Raw genomic sequence first — 18198 nt, forward strand, 5'->3', positions numbered from 1 at the left:
CTTATAATGCCCCATTACACGAGCGATATCTATTGTAAATTCTACAATAGCTCAGAAACCGGCGAAACCTCGCAGCGCACAGTGCAGACTGGACAGTATAGTCCTCCATACAGTATTATGGGCACCATATAATGCTCCGTACAGGATACTGACCCCCTTATAATGCGCCATACAGGATACTGGTCCCCATATAATGCTCCATACAGGATACTGGTCCCCATATAACGCTCCATACAGGATACTGGTCCCCATATAACACTGCATACAGAATACTGGCCCCCATATAACGCTCCATACAGAATACTGTCCCCCATATAACGCTCCATACAGAATACTGACCCCCATATAACACTCCATACAGAATATTGGCCCCCATGTAACGCTCCATGCAGGCTGTTTCCCCCTTATAATGCCCCATGCAGGATGACACCCCCTTTTAATGCCCTATGCAGGATGTCACCTCTCCCCCCCATATAATGCCCCTTGCAGGATGTCACTTCCCCCCTTTTCAATGCCCCATGCAGTATGTCAGACCACCCCCTCCCTTATAATGCCCCATGCAGGAGGTCACACCCCCCCTCCTTATAATGCCCCATGCAGTATATCACACATCCACCCTCCTTATAATGCCCCATGCAGGATGACACACACCCCCTCCCTTATAATGCCCCATGCAGGATGTCAATTCCCCCCTCGCCCTCTTATAATGCCCCATGCAGGATGTCACACCCCCTCCCTTATAATGCCCCATGCAGGATGTCACTTCCCCCCTCCCTCTCTTATAATGCCCCATGCAGGATGTCACACCCCCTCCCTTATAATGCCCCATGCAGGATGTCACCCCCCCTCCCTTATAATGCCCCATGCAGGATGTCACTTCCCCTCTTCCCCTCTTCTAATGCCCCATGCATGATGTCACTTCCCCCCTTCCCCTCTTCTAATGCCCCATGCAGGATGTCACACCCCCTCCCACCCCCATATAATGCCCCCATGCAGGATGTAAATTCCCCCCTCCCCCATATAATGCCCCATGCAGGATGTCAATTCCCCCCTCCACCTCTTATAATGCCCCATGCAGTATGTCACCCCCCCCCATATAATGCCCCATGCAGGATGTCACACCCACTCTCCCCCCTCCATATAATGCCCCATGCCCCCATACATAAAAAAAAAAAAAAAAAATCAAATACTCACCTCACTTCTCACCTGATGCTGATCCGGACTCCAGCATCGCCCGCGTCTTCGCGCTGTGACAGCTCACGGGAGATCGCGCGCGGTGTAAACATATCACCGCGCCCTCTGACCTGAGACATCACAGAGGACGCGGAAGACGCTGTGGAGGCACGGGGAGGGTAAGTATTGTGCCGGCTTCGTCACATGACCGGAGATGTCCCTGCGCTCAGCATGGGGCCGGGGGCCCATGTCGAGCGCAGGGACATCTCCGGTCATGTGACGGAGGGGGGTCCTGCCGGGGGGCCCCATGAGGAGACGCACAAGAGGGGGGCTCCGAGGGGGCCCCGACCGGCCGGGCCCCATGCTGGAGTCAGGGCAGTCATGCCCTGATGGCGGCCCTGCTGATGGCTGGAGGGGCGCCCTCTCCTTCGGGGGCCCCGTTCAATGAACCGGCTGCACGGGCGGTAGGTCCGCCCCTTGTCTTGCCCCTCCTGCTGGCCTGGGGTAGTGTACTGTTGGATGTAGGTGTTTGGGGTTCTGTGCAGCACTCCCTCCTTACCTGAGAGAAGGGAGACACCACACCTCTGGGAGAGGTGCAGTACCTCTGTGGCGACCGAACCCTCAGGGGCGCCACATAAGTCTGTAGAGATGAGCTGTGGATGAGAAAACTCATCATGGAGACTGGACAATATGAAGAAGAAAAGAAAGAGAACGACTCCAGAGATAATGTCATCTATAAGGTACCTGGATGTAAATGTTTTCTTTTGATACTGACTAATTCTCATATTTTTATTTATGTTCAGAGCATTAAAGGGGTTGTCCAAGTTTGTGATGAGTCTGCAGTCATTCTATGTGACTGCACGCTGTCAGGATTCTCTCGTGCCAGCAATTTGCATACATGTGGTCACGAGCCGACTAGACATGCGTGGCCTCACTCAATGAAAATGAATTGAGCGAGGCCGGACACATCTAGATGGAATGTGGCCAGAATTATACAAATCGCATACTTGTGTTGTGCAAGGGAGAATCCTAAAAGTGTATAGTACATGCGCTGGGAGAATTCAGAAGCCTGCAGTCACATAGAGTGACTGCAGACTTTCATCTCAAGCCTGGACGAGCCCTTAATTATAAAATGAAGCCCTGTAGCCGATCCTAACAGCTCTGGTTCCAGCAGTCATCTCATGGCCACTTCACTCATATGTGATTTTCAGTGTTACGGTCACATGACGAGCTTCTCTTCCCGCTTCTCTTTTTTTCACTGAACATTGAGAGAACTACCGAGAGCAGCTTGTTGGCATGTGATTAAGGCTGGGGTCCCACCAGCGTATCACATTCGATGTGAGAGCATCGGATGCAATATGCTAATGACTTAGTCCATGAAAAATAGTAAAAACGTGGCGCTCACCGTCCTCTTAAAAAAATGCATATAATGTCCTTAAAATATTGCAGCGATGTCATCATTTGGATGCTGGACGGACGACGGCCGTTTTCTGCTAGCTGCGCTTCAACGTCCAATGTTTTAGGGACATGAAATAAAGGTTTTTTAAGAGGACGGTGAGTGCCACCTTTTTTTTTATTTTTCATGGACTATGCTATTTGCACTTTTCTTCATGGTGAGCACCCAAGTTCCCAGAGCCATAGTGTGATCCACCTGTCCAGAGTAGGCTTGATTGTGTCAGCGTGAAGTGTTTTCTGGTGTTGGCATTTTTCTTTTTATCCTCCAGTGTTCGATATGCTAATGACACTCGGCTCCTGCTCTGCAGCGAGCGTGAGCCGAGTGTCAGTGCTCTGTGCTCCAATCCTCTAGCATGTGAGAATCACAGCACAGCTGCGGAGGAGACGTAGAAATTAATTTCTCCATCTCCCCTGTTGCTGGCATCAGAGGGAATCACACTGCACTCGGGTGACATCTGAGTGCAGTGCTATGTTTCACACTCACCCATTGACTTATATGTGTAACGGGTCCGGGAGGCGGAACCTCTGAGCTACTATACAAGGGGGCGGCCCTTGTAAGGGAGCGGGTGGCAGTCTCTGGGTGAACGGACAGGGAGTTACGGCAAGTGATCAGGGCAGTCTCTGGGTAAGGGGTAGGTACGACCTGTGATGGCAGAGCCTCCGGGTAGGCTAGCAGGCAGATGGTAGATGTGTGCTCCCAGGTGAGCAAGCGAGAGTCTCTGGAATAGCAGGTGGTCACGGCACGTGACGGCGGAACCTCCGGGCTGGCAGGCAGGTAGGTAACGGAGAAGCGCTCCCAGGTGAGCGGGCAAGAGTCTCTGGAATAGCTGGTGGTCACCGCACGTGACAACGGGACCTCCGGGCTGGCAAGCAGGCAGGTAACGGAGATGCGCTCCCAGGTGAGCGGGCAAGAGTCTCTGAGATAGCTGGTGGTCACAGCACGTGACAACGGAGCCTCCGGGCTGGCAAGCAGGCAGGTAACGGAGATGCGCTCCCAGGTGAGCGGGCAAGCTGGTCCATAGACAGACTGACCGGAGTAGTAAGGCAGACCGTCGGACCTCAGGCAAGCAGGCAGGTAGCTGATATGCGCTCCCAGGTGAGCGGGCAAGCTGGTCCTTTAGACAGACTGACAGGAGTAGTAAGGCAGACCGTCGGACCTCAGACTGGCAGACAGGTAACAAGTATTCAGGCAGGAATCAGGCAGGAATCAGGCAGGTAACTGGCAGGAAACTGGCAGGAAACTGGCAACGGGACCTGAGGGCTGAAGCACAGGTGAGACACAGGTGCAAACAACATTGCTCGGGCACCTCCATTTTGGAGGAGGTGCCTTAAATATGATGAAGTCCTCCGGCCATTGGCCGGGGACTCTTTAGGGCGGCGCGCGCGGCCCCTTTAAGAGGAGGGGAGCGCGCGCGCGCGCGCCCTAAGCACAGGGGCCGGGAAGGAGCGCGCGCTGAGAGCAGAGCAGGAGGAGGACGCCGGGACGGAGCGCGCGCTGACAGCAGAGCGGGGGGAGGAAGCCGGGCACGGAGCAGAGCGGTGAGGGGAGCAGCGTCCCTGCCTAGCAGAGGGCAGGGACGCCGGCACTACAATATGGGTGCGTGCGATCCAAACTCCGCATGCAATTGCAGATTGCGGTTTTTTTTTCAGTCCGATCGTGATCCAATTCATAGATTAACATTGGACTGAATGCAATCTGATTTTTTATTCGATTGCATTTTTCCAATGTAATCGAAAGTGAGAGCGAGCCCTATGACTGTTCCTGGGAGTTCCTGGGATAAGCTCAGTGTGCTGTATATGGGTCTCTGTGCAAGCTCAGCTCAGTTTCAGATGATGAAATGAGTCCCTGGAGTTTTGGAGAGATGTATTTTTTTTATTTTTTCTATTACATGGCAATGTGTTTTGTCAAAGAGGTCACTGGGGTGGACTCAGTGGACAGTGGAATATGGGTCCCTGGGGATGAGCAGAGTGGACAGAGAAAGGAATCTTCATCATAGCCAGATTTCCCCCTGAGCTAAATCTGCTAAGGGTTCCCAGGGTGAGCTCACTGAACAGTGGGATACATCCCTGGGGATGAACCCAAAAGACAGTAATAGGATGAGAACAACGGACGGCATGTAATGACATTCAATTGGTCAAAATCCGCACTAAGACGCTATCTCCACTACAGAAATTGACATGCTGCAGCTTGTAAACCCACACCGCAGGTGAGTTTACGCAGCGTTAAACAGAAGCACAGTGGGCATGGGATTTCTATAAATCCCATCCACTGTGCTTGTAATGTAGAATGTATCGTTCTGGACGCAGCGCAGATGGGCTGCGTCCAAAACTCTGCTCTTCCTGATCGTGGGCACGAAGCCTTAGCAAAAGACCATACAACCCCTTTAAATCCCAAGTATTGTAGTGCACCTCCCCTTCACTTCCCCAAAGTTGTGCATTGGTGAAGGTATTTTTCTCGGGCTGAGCCCCTCACCTGGGACTGCATGTAAGATTCCCTGTGGTGACGGCTCCACTGGGTCTAATATCTCCATCCACATAATGGGACTAGTGACTGGGAGAAAAATGGCTTAATTGTGGCCCCTGAGACAGTAACTAGAGTAATGGAATGATTGCTTTATCTGATTACCAATCTCTGTCTGGCCTTATGTATATGACTCGCCGCCTGGGCCGTGGGGCTCAGGGTGGTAAGACCAGTGGTAGTCTGCTATGTGCTGTAAGTAATGTCCGACTACGCCACCCGTGGATTGCGGTCAGGGCTAACCGCCGCTGCAGTGCAGACCGCTGGGGCTAATATAAATGTGCAGCACTGAATAGTTCAACTCCCCACTGGAGGAGTATGGCCCCAGGGCAGAATATATAATGGATGATGGGGGGGATGATTCCGACCGCGATAGCCAGGAAACGGAGGCCTCTTAAACAGTTCAGGGTCTTTATTAGAACAGGTAATATGACCCAGAAAAAGGCCCGGCTAGGAGGGGGGCCTGGATGTCTGAGAACAAGTGGGAGGCTGGCCCTGGTCAGGGTGAGGGTGTAGGCCTACCGTGCTCTCTGTGCTCCTTCTGGCTATTTCCCTCCTTGTAGTGTAACAGCCCACGTTCCCGAGCTCACCGTGTCCTCTCGCCCGTATGGCTTGCAACTTGGGTCCCTTTCTACTCCCGGCCTGGTACGGCTTTGCTGGTCCCTTCCGCTGTGGCGGAGCCTCCGGGCTTCTTAGGCCAAGGAACATACAGTCCCCTGCGGACTGGTTATCTGCTGTAGGACGTGGAATCCTCACAGCCTCAGACACCAAAGTCTGGTAGATTAGTCTCTTCGTCTGCCAGGACAGGCGCACTTCGCCTCTTGTCCCTGGCTCATGGCTCTCCTACTGCCACACGTCCTCTTAGGCTGCAACACAACTGTCTCTCTCTGCTCTGGGACACCTCTCAATCCAGAGACAGGTCGTCCAGTTCTCCCTAACCCTGCCCCCAGCTCCAGCTTTTATAGGGGCAGCCTGCTCCCCCTACTGGTCTGGGACAGGAGGTGCTGCATGCTAATGATCCCTGACTAGAGGACCTCCCCCTTGCTCTCAGACACAGCTTTATTATATTTGTGGCATCCAGGCCAGGGTGACACATTCCCCCCTAGTGAAATTTAGTACTCCGGGACTAAACGAGAAACAAGAATAACATGCATGACCATAAAACATTAGTAGACAAACGACGCACAAGTTGAGTTCTTAAGGTCACAGTGTGGTCTGTGACCGGGTGTCCATATCACCAACACAACGGTGAGCCTTAACCAGGTGGGGGTCTGTCCTAGCCCCAAGTCCTTTACAGTCTTAGTTCATTCCTTGGTCAGGCTCCGAACGCAGTCCATACAAAGTCCCGGTTATTAAAAGTCCATAACCTTTGAGTCTGTACGGTAACTGCAAGAAACTGAAACACACAATTACCAATCATGCATGTAACTTTGCAAACATTTCAACACTTGGCAACAGGGTTATTTACAGTTTAGTGCACCCTATATTCTCCAGCGAGCGGGTATCTGCCCCTTTGTGCTCCTGGTTGACCTACTTAATCCACTGCCTGGTGGTGGACCGACCTGGCTTTCCCCACTAGCGTTAGGGGTACAGCTACCAGCTTGGTGTACAGGTAGGGCAGGCAGCTGTCTGCGGGTCCTTTGGCTTACCGCAGGCATGGCAGGCTCACTGTCAGCAGAGGGTTGATTCTCCTGGGCTGCTGGTACAGGCTCTTCTGCCTCTGGAACTGCTTGCTCTTCTTCACCTTCCGGCTCTGGTGTAGGTTGTTGCTGAGCCGGTTGCAGGAAATGCAGGACGGGTACCACTATGGCATCGTTTATTCGAGTCCAGGACTGAGGAAACTCTCCGAGAACGGTGCTGATCATTTCTTCCTTGTCCTCTGCGGGTTCAAGGTCACTTTGATCCTCTTCTGCACTACGGAGTTGCTCGGGGCACCTGTTTAGGTGGTCTCTGGAGACGGTACTAGTGGTTTCTCCTCCATCCTTGGTGATCACGCACACCTTTGAGTTGTCATGGTCAGACTGCAGTACGGTGTAGGGTTCCCTTTCCCACTGGTCGTCCAACTTATGTAGCCTTCTCTTTCGCTTCAGGACCTGCTCACCAGGTTCTAGGGGACCAGCAGGGGCGTGTTGGTTGAAGAGTCTTTCTTGCCTTTCTCTCACCTGGGCCAGGCTCTTCTCCACACTCTCCTGTACCTTCTTGTACTGCAGTCGCCTTTCCGTATCCCAGTCCGCATCCAGGGAGGTGTCCTCAGGTGTTAGGACTCCCATCTCCAGGTCCATGGACAGCTTACCTGGTCTGGCTCGCATCAGGTAAGCCGGGGTGCAGTTTGTAGCATTCACCGGGATATGGTTGTACAGGTCTATTAGGTCCGGCAGTTTTTCTGGCCACAGGCTGCGTTCCTCCAGGGGCAACGTCTTCTAGAGATCAATGACTATATTGTTCATTTTCTCACACATCCCGTTGGTTTGTGGGTGGTAAGGCGTTGTACGAATCTTCTTACAGCCATAGAGGTTGCAGAACTCTTGGAAGATTTCGGCTTCGAACGCTGGACCCTGGTCTGTCAGGACCTCTTCTGGATACCCGTGTGGACGGCAGAAGTATTGCTGGCAGGCTCTGGCCGCCGTTTGGGCTGTCAAGTCTTTCACCGGGACCACCACTAGAAAACGGGAATAGTGGTCCACGATTGTCAGGGCGTAGATGTATCCTGACCGGCTTGGAGCCAATTTGATGTGGCCAGAGCTACCAGCTCAAGAGGCTGCTGGGTGACGATGGGCTTCAAGGGTGTCTTCTGGCTGGTGCGGTCTTTTCTCCTTAAGTTACAAGGGCCACAGTCCCTGCACCACTTCTCTACAGCCCCTCTCATGCCGACCCAAAAGAACCGTCCTCTTAGCTGGAACTCCAGTTTCTTCCAACCAAAGTGCCCCGCTCTGTCATGGTAAGCCCCCAGGACCATAGCTGCATCCCGCCTTGGGACCATGACTTGCCAGGTCAGCTCGTGTGTCCGGTGGTTGACAAGTCTTCTGCACAGCTTGCTTTCATAGAGGAACAGCTTGCTCTTCTCTTTCCATAGCTGCTTGGCTTCCTCTGGAGCATCCGGATCTAAGCGGGTCAGCAGATCTTTCACCAGGCGGATTGCAGGGTCACTATCTTGGGTCTCGGCCCAACTGTGGTGAGGTAGGGGATTGATCATAACAGTTGTTAAATCTTCCTCTTTCACGCGGTGGGAGTATTGAGCGGCCCCATACCGGTGGAACGCGGGGAGTTCTACCTCCTCCAGCTCTTCTGGGTCTTCGTCACCTTCAGGTAAGTGAGGCATTCTCGACAGGGCGTCAGCATTGGCATTGGTTTTGCCTGCCCGGTACTTGATCACGAAGTCATAATTGGAGAGACGGGCCATCCACCGCTGTTCCAGGGCACCAAGTCTTGCACTGTCTAGGTGTGTTAACGGGTTGTTGTCCGTGTACACAGTGAACTTTGCAGAGGCCAAGTAATGCTTGAAGAGTTCCATTACGGCCCACACCACCGCCAAGAATTCTAGCTTGAAGGAGCTGTAATTCTCCGGGTTCCTCTCGGTGGGCCTCAGCTTCCGGCTGGCGTACGCGATCACCCTTTCTCTGCCCTGTTGGTTTTGTGACAGTACGGCTCCCAGTCCCACATTACTGGCGTCTGTGTGGAGAGTAAAAGGCTGGCCATAATCAGGGTAGGCCAGGATCTCATCCCCTGTGAGGGCCATCTTCAACTGGCGGAAGGACTCCTCTTCCGGTTTATCCCACTTGAAGGGTGGCTTTTGGCTTCTGGACTTAGACTGTCCTATCAGGAGGTCCTGCATAGGAGCTGCCATCTTAGTGAACCCGGGGATGAACCTTGGTAGTAGCCTACCAACCCTAGGAACGGCATCACTTCTTTGATGTTCGAGGGGCTTGGCCAGCTCTTGATTGCCGTGACCTTGTCAGGGTCGGGGGCTACTCCTTCCGCACTTACCACGTGCCCTAGGTACTGGACCTTCGGTTTCAACAGGTGACACTTCGATGGTTTCACCTTCAGGCCATAGCCTGCCAGGGCTTCGAACACCTCGGCCTGGTGCTTTAGATGGTCCTCGTAAGTCTTCGAATAGACGATCACGTCGTCCAGGTAAAGGAGGACCGTCTCGAAGTTTCGGTGCCCTAGACAGCATTCCATCAGCCTCTGGAAGGTCCCTGGTGCGTTGCAGACCCCGAAGGGCATACAGTTGAACTCGCTCAGTCCCATCGGGGTGGTGAAGGCGGTCTTCTCCTTGTCAGCCTCTGCCACAGGAACCTGCCAGTACCCGCTAGTAAGGTCCAAAGTAGAAAAGAAGTTAGCTGATTTTAGTGCGGCTAAAGACTCCTCTATTCTAGGCAGCGGATATGCGTCTTTGTGGGTGATACGGTTGATTTGTCTATAGTCCACGCACATTCTCATGGTGCCGTCTTTCTTTTTTACCAGAACCAGGGGGGCTGCCCAGGGGCTACAGCTATCTCTAATGACCCCAGCTTCTTTCATTTCTCTTAGCATGCCCTTGGCGTTCTGATAATGTGCAGGGGGTACAGGCCTGTGTCTCTCTTTTATTGGTGGGTGGCTCCCCGTGGGCATATGGATCTATCCCTTTTACTCTGCCGAAGTCTAGCGGGTGCTTACTAAAAATTCTCTGGTACTCCTTGTTTTTGGTGCAGGGGAGTGGAGTCAGCACCCACATGGAGTTTCTGGCACCAGTCCTCCTTTTGTTTCTGGGAGCCATTACCCTCCGCCTGTGGAGATGGAGGCAAAGGCTCCACGGCCCTGATAGCTTTGTGTTCGACAGCAAACAGTTTGGCAAGTGTATCGTACCTGGGTAAGTGTACCTCCCTCTCTCCGATGTTGAGAATGCGAACGGGCACCCTCCCATGACGGACATCAACCACCCCCTGGGCTGTCAAAATGGTGGGCCTGCTGTCTGAGTACACGGGTTCTACCATGGCTTGGTAGTCTCTACCTCTCAACCCGATTGCAGTCTGACACCAGATCATCATTTCACTTTTGGGAGGCATGGAAATAGGGAATGGGTCACTCATTCTTACGCTACCGATCTCACCACCAGACAGTTCTACCTGCTGCCGTCTCATCAGGGCTTTTATCTCTTTGTTGAGGACTCTCTGTTGGCTGGAACTAGCATTCACCGCCACCTGTTGTAGAATTACAATTACCTCTGAAAGACAATTTTCAATCACGTTAGTACCCACAGTTATTTTAGGGTGACTTTCACGACGGTCAATGTCCACAATAATCACTCCCTGTGCCGGCAGTTCAACTTTACCAATCTTAATGGTCATCTCTTTGAACCCCATCTGCGGCACGGGAAGCCATTACTGGCGATGATGCTCAAGTCACTGTCTGGATACCGTGTTATATCAGCATCAGTCCAATACTGCTTAAAAAGTACATAAGGGATAGTGGTTACTTGCGACCCGGTATCCAGCAAGGCGCTCATTGTTATGTTCTGCTACCAGAGCTAAGGAAAGAGACGAGATCTGTCCCTACGATAGAACTCAGCTTAATCCCTACGATGTAACAGGGGACCTGATCCTGCGATCAGACCTGCTAAAGTCCTAAGCTAGTCTGTACGGAGACCTATAGATGTGGGGAAGGAATCCCTACAAGTACTAAGGACTGGGAGGAAAATGGGACACCTCCTAACAGAAATAGTAGCAGACAGACGAACAAACAAAATATATAGAACATAGAGGTCCGTAGACCAAGCAAACTAACAGAGTTAGATACAGAGCACAGGCTAGCTAGAAAGTAGTTAAACAATGAAGTCCAGCAAAGCCAGAAGGGCGGAGCAGGATTAAATAGGCCAACAAGGTCATGTGACCAGCAAAGGAAAAAACCTAAGAGCAAGGTTCTAACACTCATGGGGATACCGTCCAGCACCACGGGTAAAACCGGGCGCCCCCCAACGTACTTATTACGCCAATTGTAAGGGCCTGGTGATCTTATGTCTGGGGGTTGGCCCTCTGCCCCAGGTTGGACCCGTTTAAATTACAGTACCTGGAAATGTGTCCGGGCTGGTTGCATCGACGGCAAATGGGCTGTCCATCCTCTGCGTAGCGGTCTGTAGGCCTCCCTCGAAACGACAGGGTCCTCCTCTGTCGACGCCCCGGGACATCCTCCGGACTTGAAGCCAACTTGATGAGTCTTGACGGGTCCACTTGTAACGCCTGGACTGTCCTGGTCAACGCCACGACGCTCCTGGTCAGCTCCTGGACTTGGTGATGCAGATCTTTCGACGGGGCTTGGTTCAGGGCCTGTGCATCGGCCCCCACAGAGTCCATAGAGGAGGGCGCCACCTCCTGGTGGTAGGTGAGAGCAGGGCGCCGGGGGTTTATAGCGCCACTTGTTGCGGGTTCACGGAGCACCCTTATGGCCCTGTCCTTGAATTGGGCAAAGGTCAGATCAGGGTTCTGAAAGAACTTGAGGCGCAGCTGAGTCCTGTGGGCGCTAGACAGCAGACCTTCTATGAACTGTTCTGTTAGTAGCTTATCCGTATCCTGCATGCTGCCAGGGTCAGCTTGTTTGATGGCCCTCAAGGCTTCCTGCAAATTTAGGGCATAGTCTCTAATGCTGTCCTGTGCCCGCTGCTTACATCCATAGAACCGCATTTTAATTTCAGCGGAGGTACGGGTATCAAAGGTACCTCGCAGCCGGGCCACAATGTCCTTTACAGTCCTTTTCTCCTCAGCGGGCCATGACTGTACCTCCCGCTGGGCTGCGCCAGTTAGCTGCCCTGTCAGTATGCTAATCTTCTGTTCCTCTGTCAGGGGGTAAACTTGGAACAAACTGTACAGCCTTTCCTTAAAGTCAGTTAGGGCATGGGGCTCCCATGAATACTTGGGCAGCCAGGCCGCTCCAGGGATGTAAGGCAGGGAAAATGGCATCACCGCTGCTGCAGCGGCGCTGGTGGTAGAAGGTCCCTCCGCGTCCGTCATCTTCCTCCCCCCTAGTTAAGCGTGGCCTACCTTCCGACGATCCTCTTCTGTAGGCCGCGGCTCCGCTGGTGCTGCTCCGGACGAGGACCTTGCGTCGCGTCCTGGTGACGTCAGCGTCGCTCTCTCTCCCTTCCAGGACCTTGCGCAGCGTCGGTGCGTGGGGCGGAGCTTCGGGTCTCCCGTGGTTTGGACGTCCACGCCCCTCTTCTTCCCGCTCGGCGTCCTGAAGATGGCGTCCGATGGCGGAAAAACGGCTGAAGATGGCGGGAACCGATGGAAGATGGCGGGAAACGGCTCCGGATGGCGGGAAACCTCTTTTCAGGTGCGTGTACAGTCTTTTTCAGTCACGCAATACCCGTTTGTGGCGGGTTGGTTACTATCCTGCCGACTACGCACAAAACTGACTCGCCCCCTGGGCCGTGGGGCACTCGGAACCGGACTTCATGGCAATGCTGGAAGTAGTAGTGGCGACCCGGTTCAGTGGCTCAGGGTGGTCAGACCAGTGGTAGTCTGCTATGTGCTGTAGGTAATGTCCGACTACGCCACCCGTGGATTGCGGTCAGGGCTAACCGCCGCTGCAGTGCAGACCGCTGGGGCTGATATAAATGTGCAGCACTGAATAGTTCAACTCCCCACGGGAGGAGTATGGCCCCAGGGCAGAATATATAATGGATGATGGGGGGGATGATTCCGACCGCGATAGCCAGGAAACGGAGGCCTCTTAAACAGTTCAGGGTCTTTATTAGAACAGGTAATATGACCCAGAAACAGGCCCAGCTAGGAGGGGGTCTGGTGTCTGAGAACAAGTGGGAGGCTGGCCCTGGTCAGGGTGAGGGTGTAGGCCTACCGTGCTCTCTGTGCTCCTTCTGGCTATTTCCCTCCTTGTAGTGTAACAGCCCACGTTCCCGAGCTCACCGTGTCCTCTCGCCCGTATGGCTTGCAACTTGGGTCCATTTCTACTCCCGGCCTGGTACGGCTTTGCTGGTCCCTTCTGCTGTGGCGGAGCCTCCGGGCTTCTTAGGCCAAGGAACATACAGTCCCCTGCAGACTGGTTATCTGCTGTAGGACGTGGAATCCTCACAGCCTCAGACACCAAAGTCTGGTAGAATAGTCTCTTCGTCTGCCAGGACAGGCGCACTTCGCCTCTTGTCCCTGGCTCGTGGCTCTCCTACTGCCACACGTCCTCTTAGGCTGCAACACAACTGTCTCTCTCTGCTCTGGAACACCTCTCAATCCAGAGACAGGTCGTCCAGTTCTCCCTAACCCTGCCCCCAGCTCCAGCTTTTATAGGGGCAGCCTGCTCCCCCTACTGGTCTGGGACAGGAGGTGCTGCATGCTAATGATCCCTGACTAGAGGACCTCCCCCTTGCTCTCAGACACAGCTTTATTATATTTGTGGCATCCAGGCCAGGGTGACACATATACACAAAATCCAGCCCGCATGTCTTCCTCTGCTTACTGTCACCAAATGGAAATATTGATTCCTGAGGCTGAACACATTCCAGGAGAAATTTGTGCACCTTAAACTGACGAGCAAGCAAATCTCTAATAAAATGCAACAATATAATCGACGTAACCAGTGCTCCATGCTGGAAAAAGTCTACATCCGTTAGAGCAGTGGACTCCACTCTACGTCCATTGGTCCAATAGTCTTTAGTCCATGGCCAGCTCCTCACATCTTATATCACAACCAAAACAGACAATGATTCAATAATTTGCATCATATTTGAATTCATACCAAGAAGTACAACAATGACTACACTGATATGACTTCTTTATCCAATTTCTGGTCTCAATGGCCACATGATGACTATGCTACAATCGAGAATGCAGAATGTATGGGCTCCTGGTGGTATATATTACTGAAGATATCAGAATGTATGGGGTCCTGGTGGTATATATTAGTGAAGACATCATAATGTATGGGGTCCTGGTGGTATATATTAGTGAGGACATCAGAATGTAAGGGCTCCTGGTGATATATATTAGTGAAGACATCAGAATGTATGAGGTCCTGGTGGTATATATTAATAAAGACATCAGAATGTACAGGGTCCTGGTGGTATATATTAGTGAAGACCTCAGAATGTATGGGGTCCTGGTGGCAATATATTAGTGAAGATATCAGAATATATGGGCTCCTGGTGGTATATATTAATGAAGACATCAGAATGTACGGGGTCCTGGCGATATATATTAGTGAGGACATCAGAATGTATGGGCTCCTGATGGCAGGGCCGGCATCAGCACCCGGCGTACCCGGGCAAGTGCTGGGGCCCTGGGCCATCAGGGGGGCCCACTCGCCGTCGGAGCCCGGGCCGCTTCCCCCGCATCTGTGCAGGGCTGCCGGTCCTGTCCGAGCCCTGCTCTGCTTCATGCAGCAGTCAGTGTGCTGTCAGTGTGCTGCTGCTCCACCAATCAGGCCCAGTGCTGTCACTTTCCAGACATGGCCGCACGTGTGGCGCCCCTGAGGGTTCGACCGCCACAGGGATGCTGCACCTCTTTAATGGGGTGTAGTGTTCCTCCTTTGAGGTAAGAACAGTGCGATGGTCAGGACTCTACCTCCACATCCAACACCACACTTCTCCCACCAGAGGGGGCTAGTAGGCACCAGGTGCCGCCTCTGCTGGGAATCGGGAGACTGGGGAACCAAGAGATACGGGAACCAACTAGTGGGTGAGGGTGGAGGATTCACATTTTAGTGACACTTTAAATGTGATATTTAATACACAGCCATCTTGGTTCTGGGTTCTTGGATCGTGACCTCCCTCCCTGAGCGTGGATCCTGTGTGGACCTGCAGAGGATGGAGGCACGGCCCTCGTACCCTGGCCTTGGGTCGAGGGGCAGGTTGCAGATAATTTATGTCTCAGCCCGGTCAAGGACCATGACCAAGAAGGCCCAGAGCTTAGGAGTGTAGCTCCACCGCAAATGGATCCCAGGGGGATGCAGACGGAGGGGTATACGCCACCTGTCCTCGCAACCTGATCTATTCAGAAGGATTCCAGCTGCAAGAGGGGTACCGGCCCCTGACACCTGACCTTGCCACTCTACGTCCTGGTCAGGGAAGTCCGGTAGGCCCTGAGGATCCCACCGGGTAACGGAAGGAGCGGAGCTTCCACCCGTACCCTTTTTCTGAGTGAAGTTCAGAGGGAGACCCGGCCTATCTACACACACACAGACAGGAAAGGACCCGGTCTGAAGTCCAGGAACACTCTGGTGCGGGGTCCTGATTGAACACTGGACTTACTCGGAGGTTGTCGGACCCCCCCACCTCTGGTGACCGCAAAACTCTGCGATGAGCAGGGAGAAGCCTTTCAACTGCAATCTCCACCGTGAGTAAAAACCCTGGAAGTTAACCCCTATGGCCTCCAGACTCTTTATTCTGCATTACACCGCACTACGCAGCACCAGACCTCCTAGACTACAACCCCCTCCATCCTGGCTCTCTCTGCCCTGAGGCCCTGCTCCGCCTGTGGGGAGTAGTAACAATGACGGCTGCCATAACATCCTGCCTCAGCGGCCTGCAGCAGCGCTGGTGGCCTTCACCAGGTGCCACAGGTGGCGTAGTCGAGATCAGCCACTCAACCCGGATAAGCCCATACCACCCCTTTTTAGTGTGACGGCCCTGGGCATGGAGCGGGTCCGGGCCACGGCTGCACCCCATCTACAACACAGGACCCGGCTCCGAGTCCCCCATCTCCCAGGGTAGGGCTTCCAGCGTCACACACACGCAGTGCGCTGTGTGGCTGTGTCTGGTAGTAATGATGCGGCAGGGGAGACACACAAGCAAAATTAAAGGCGTAGTGTCACCCCTGCCGCATCATTACTACCAGACACAGGCGCACAGCGCGCGGCCATGTCTGGAAAGTGACAGCACTGGGCCTAATTGGTGGAGCAGCAGCACACTAACTGCTGCATGAAGCAGAGCAGGACCCTGTACACATGACGGGTAAGCGGCCCGGGCCCCGACGGTGAATGGGTCCCCCTGATGGTCCAGGGCATGTGACACGCCGGAGGTCCTGCACTGCCACATGACTGAGGAGCTGGACGGGACACATGCCAGGGGGCAGGTGAGCGAGGCTTCCCCAATCCTCATATAAAAAATATTTCTAATGTGTGTGTGCATGTATGATGTGAATGTCTGTGTATGTCAGTGTGTATGACTGTATATATATATTTATGTCTGTTTTATATGCTTTTAAGAATCTGTTAAAATATGTATGTGTATGTATCTGTGCGTGTCTGCGTATTGTATGTGTGTATATCTGTGTACCATGTGCATGTCTGCAAACCGTGTGTGTGTGCATGTCTGCCTACTGTGCATGTGTGCATGTCTGCATATGTGAAGGATGAGGGGACAGGCTGGGCCCCGTGTACTATAACTATATTTCTCCGCCGTATCTGTGCATCATGAATGGTGGTATGTGCTAAAGGAGCTCACTGAGCCTCATTCTCCGGGGCCCACGAAAACCTGGAGCCGGCCATGCCTGGTGGGTATATGTTAGTGACAACATCAGAATGTATGGAGTCCTGGTGGGTATATAATAATGAAGACATCAGAATGTATAGGGTCCTGGTGGTATATATTAGTGAGGACATCAGAATGTATGGGATCCTGTTGGATATATATTAGTGAAGACATCAGAATGTACGAGGTCCTGGTGATATATATTAATGAAGATATCAGAATGTATGGGCTCCTGGTAGGTATATATTAGAAAAGACATTAGAATGCATGGGCTCCTCGTAAGTATTTATGAGTTTGTATGAAGGTTTACTGTGTATACACATGTCTATATGTATGTATGTGCATTTATGTGTCTGTATGTATGTGCTCTGTGTATACATATAGGTGTGTGTGTGCTCAGTGTATACATGCGTACATGAGTGTGTGCACTATGAGTGTGATACATATAGCCATGGTCGAAAGTGTTGGCACCCTTGAAATTTTTTCAGAAAATGAAGTATTTCTGCCAGAAAATTATTGCAATTACACATGTTTTGTTACACACAAGTTTATTTCCTTTGTGTGTATTATAACAACACAAAAAAAACAGAGAAAAAATGGCAAATTGGACATCATTTTACACAAAATCCCAAAAATTGACCGGACAAAATTCTTGGCACCTTCAACTTAATATTTAGTTGCACACCCTTTGGAATAAATAACTGCAATCAATCGCTTCCATCAACATCAACCATCAACAAGCTTCTTACAACTCTCAACCGGAATTTTGAACCACTCTTCTTTTGCAAACTGCTCCAGGTCTCTCATATTTGAAGGCGCCTTCTCCCAACAGCAAATTTCAGATATCTCAAAAGGTATTCAATGAGATTTAGATCCGGACTCATTACTGCCACTTCAGAACTCTTCAGCGCTTTGTTTCCATCCATTTCTGGGTGCTTCTTGAAGTATGTTTGGAGTCATTTTCCAGCTGAAATACCCATAACCTAGGAAGCAAACCCAGCTTTCTGACACTGCGCACTACATTGCAACCCAAAATCCATAGGTAATGTTCAGATTTCATGATGCCTTGTTCACAGTCAAGGCACCTAGTGCCAAAGCCAACAAAACAAACCCAAAACATCTTGGCACCTCCTTTTTTATTTGCTAAGCAGTAGAATGATGTGCTTTACCAAAAAGCACAGATTTCATAATACTTTGCACAAAGTCAAGGCACCCAGTGCCAGAGGCAGCAAAACAACCCCAAAACATATTTGAACCTCCACCATATTTGACTGTTGGTACTGTGGTACAGCAGAATGATGTGCTTTATCAAACAGCTCATCTATCCAGAAGACACTTTTTAAGAAGGATTTTGGCTTACTAACATACAATTTGGCAAACTGCAGTCTATCTTTTTTATGTCTCCGTGTCAGCAGTGGGGTCCTCCTGGGTCTCCTACCATAGTGTTTCATTTTATTCAAATGTCGACAGATAGCTTGCGCTGACACTGATGCACTCTGAGCCTGCAGGACAGGTTGAATTTCTTTGGAAATTGATTGGGGCAGCTTATTCACCATCCAGGCCATCCTGCGTTGCAACCTTTCACCAATTTTTCTCT

Source organism: Phyllobates terribilis, unplaced genomic scaffold, assembly GCF_046119375.1.
Source record: "Phyllobates terribilis strain yellow unplaced genomic scaffold, ASM4611937v1 Scaffold_5__5_contigs__length_657084704, whole genome shotgun sequence".
Lineage (NCBI taxonomy): Eukaryota > Metazoa > Chordata > Amphibia > Anura > Dendrobatidae > Phyllobates > Phyllobates terribilis.